Genomic DNA, 4,064 nt, shown 5'->3' on the forward strand with positions numbered 1-4,064 from the left:
GTGCAGTATTGGATTGTTTGGAAAATGTTTAAAACGAATTTGAATTAAACAGGCCGGCGGGAAACCAACGTGGGCCGAAACTGTTTAAACAGAGAAAAACGGCCCAGCAGCGCATCCAGTGCGCGCGGGCCTGCTGACAGGGTGGGGTCCGCCTGTCAGCCTCCGTTAAAACCCGAAACGGTACGGGGCGACGTGGAGCGTAGGATTAGAGGGTAGATCGACGGCTCAGAGCCATCGTCTTCTCCGGCGAGAAAGGGTTGCGGGCACGGCGGCGCTAGGGGGTGGGAGAGCTAACCAGGGCTCCCGCGGTGGCTGGCAGTGTGCGTGATGTCGATGTGGACGACGGCGAAGCTCCTGGCACCGGCGGCGTCTCCTGGATCGGCTCCAATCGACGGCGGCGAGGTGCGGTACTGGCGGGCTCCGATCTTCAAATTGGAGCAGCTCCGGCGACAATCGAGTGAGTGGTTGGGTGGAGGAGAAGCAGTGGAGGATGGTGAACGAGATGGTGTGCTCAACTTCATCCAGGGAACGCGGTATTTATAGATGGCCAAGGGTGCGGCGTGGCCGTGATGAAGTCGACCGAGGTGCGGCGATTCCGGCGAGGTGTTGGGCTAGGCAAGGGTGCTACGGTGTTCTCCTCGTCCAGGCGAATCTGTAGGTGGCGATGGCGCGGTCGGGCGGCGTCTGTGGGCGAGGCATTGCTTCCGTGTCTGCCGTGCTGGTCGCGGGATCGCGTCGTCGTCTCCGGCGGCGGCGGGCACGGGTCGTGTCTGGGCGCGTGTCTGGCGACGTCCTGGTGGCGAGTGCGTGCTCAACGGCTAGTCAGGGAGGCCAGGGCGTGCTCGTGGTGATGGCGCGGCGCGTGGCCAGTGTGTGCCCGCGGCGTGCACACGCGCGACGTGGGCGGCGTCCAGGGCGCCATGGACGCGTGCTGGTCTCGGCGTTGTCGAGCTCCTCCTCGACCAGGGCTGGGCTAGGGTGGCGTAGGAGAGGCGGTGGCATGCTGTGGCGCAGGGGCCAGGGTTGGGGAAGCAAGGGGAGAGGGGGTGGTGCGGCATGGCCGGCATGTGGCCGGCATGGCCATGCCATGCTTGCTCCCTCTCCCTCCTTAGCTCCACTATGTTGCATTTAGGGTTAGAGGGGGCAGGGGAACCATTTGGTGCAAGTTGGGGTAGGTTAGTTTTAGTAGATCACTATTTGCTATAGTGTATGCATAGTGTTCAAATTTGGAAAATACAAAAATATCCAAAATGGAAATAATTCAAAAGGTGAAAGTTTGTGATATGTGAAGGTTGAGATAAGTTGTAATTGACCAGAGATGAATTGAGGTGGTGGTGGAAAAATTAGATTTCAAGATTTGGCCAAAATGGCTAAGTGGAGATTGTTGATCTTAATATAAAGTTGCAACTTTGGATGAGCATAGCTAGTGATCAAAGATGAATTTGGCAGGGTGGTCTTCATCAAAGTTGTTCACCTTGATGTTGACTTTGAAATGGTGCAAAGAGTTAGCAAAGATTGGTTTGGGAAAATTGAATTGCAGGGGCTCAAAGTGGTGATCAGACTAAAATTGGCAGATTTGGTCATCATCACATGTGAGTGGGAAAAGTGTTTGAAATTCATTTGAATTGTGCAACCCTGGTTCCAAAAGTTGTAATAAGTGTTTAATAACATTATTCAACTAATGGTGAAGACCAAATAGGTCTAGGGTCAAAATTTATAAAAATGCCATAGGGCATATGTGAGGGTTTTTAGGGTTTTGCATTTTATGGATTTTCTCCTTCTTTGATTTTATTTGGTTGGTGATCTTCACATGATCACTCTAGGATTTTAGAGCACATCTAAATACAAGTAATAACAATCATCATGGCATATCACTCAAATGCACAAGTCCTATGCATGGTACTATATGCAAAAGAAAAGTTTTTGTTGGTTTGAAATTTTGCTTTCTGGAATTCTCTAACTTTCTTTTTATTGAAATTTGGGGTGTTACAGGGAGTCTTTTCCAAAATTGATCTAAGATCCGGTTATTACCAGATAAAGATCAAGAAGGAAGACGTTCCGAAAACTGCCTTTGTTTCAAGGTATGGACATCATGAATACCTTGTAGTGCCTTTTGGATTAACCAACGCCCCAGCAATATTCATTAATCTCATGAATAAGATTTTCATGCCATATCTAGACAAGTTTGTTATCGTATTCATCGATGATATCTTGATCTATTCCAAGAACAAGGCCGAACATGCTGAACATTTGAGGTTAGTATTGCAAACACTAAGGGAACATCAACTCTATGCCAAATTTAGCAAGTGTGAATTTTGGCTAGATCAAGTGGAATTCCTTGGTCATGTCATTAGTAAAGATGGAATAGCTGTTAACCCAAGCAAGGTAGCAGCAGTTTTAGAATGGGAAGCACCCAAGACTATCAAGGAAATCCGAGGATTCCTAGGAATGGCAGGATATTATCGGAGATTCATTGAAGGATTCTCCAAGATAGCAGGACCAATGACGAAGCTGTTAAGAAAGAACACACCATTCGTGTGGTCAGAGGAGTGTGAGAAGAGTTTTCAAACTCTGAAGGAGAAACTCACCACGGCACCGGTGTTAGCAGTTCCGGAAGTTGGCAAGGATTACACCGTGTACTGTGACGCATCCAAGCATGGATTGGGTTGCGTACTCATGCAAGATCGGAAAGTGATATCTTATGGATCGAGGCAACTCAGACCTCATGAAGTGAATTATCCAACACATGATTTAGAGCTAGCAGCAGTTGTATTTGCACTCAAAACTTGGAGACATTTTCTCTATGGAGCCAGGTGTGAGCTCTATACAGACCACAAGAGTCTCAAATATTTCTTCACTCAGAAGGAACTCAACATGAGGCAGAAAAGATGGCTAGAATTGATCAAGGATTATGATTTGACCATCAATTACACTCCAGGGAAGGCCAATGTTGTAGCAGATGCCTTGAGTAGGAAGAGCACCGGAGGAGTGGAACAAGAAATATCACCGAAGTTGAGGAAGGAAATAAGTCAAGCCCAAATACAAATTTGGGAGAAGGAAGCTCATGAAGGACTATCGGCTTTACAAGTAGCCGATGAGCTAAATGTCAACCTGAAGAATGAGATAATGATGGGTCAGCTAGACGATCCATTCATCGTGGAGGAGATGAGAAGAATAGATGAGGGAAGACCATCAGAATTTCACCGCGGAGAATCTGGATCATTATGGTTCCAGAAGAGAATTTGTGTTTCGGATATTGCTGAAATCAAGGAAGTAATACTCCGGGAAGCCCATCAAACACCATACTCCATTCATCCGGGAAGTACAAAGATGTACATGGATCTAAAGGAGTTATTCGGTGGAATAATATGAAGAGAGAGATAGCACAATATGTGGCGGAATGCCATACCTGCCAGAGAGTGAAGGCAGAACACCAGAGTCCGGCAGGAAAATTACAACCTTTACCTATTCCGGAGTGGAAATGGGAGGAAATAGGGATGGATTTCATCACCGGACTACCCATGACCAATAAAAAGAAGGACATGATATGGGTAATCGTGGACCGGTTGACGAAGAGTGCACACTTCTTATCGGTAAACCAGCAGGATAAAGGAGAGAAACTCATAGATCTTTACATCAAAGAGATCGTGAGTAAGCATGGAGTGCCCAAGAAGATCGTGTCGGATCGAGGATCCGTGTTCACATCAGCATTCTGGAAGCAACTACACGAAGCTTTAGGATCCAAGTTGGACTATAGTACCGCTTATCATCCCCAGACCGGTGGACAAACCGAGAGAACCAACCAGATCTTAGAGGATATGCTCAGGGCTTGTGCTCTAGACTTCGGAGGATCATGGGAGGAGCACTTACCACTAGCAGAGTTTTCATATAATAATAGTTACCAAAGCAGCATCAAGATGGCACCATTTGAAGCTTTGTATGGAAGAAAGTGTAGATCACCTATATGTTGGTATGAAGCCGGAGCAAGCAAAGAGTTTAACCCTGATTATGTCAAGGAAAAGCAACAAATCATCGACATTATCAGGGATAGGCTCAAGATAGCC

This window comes from Lolium rigidum, chromosome 6 (assembly GCF_022539505.1).
Source record: "Lolium rigidum isolate FL_2022 chromosome 6, APGP_CSIRO_Lrig_0.1, whole genome shotgun sequence".
Classification (NCBI taxonomy): Eukaryota; Viridiplantae; Streptophyta; class Magnoliopsida; order Poales; family Poaceae; genus Lolium; species Lolium rigidum.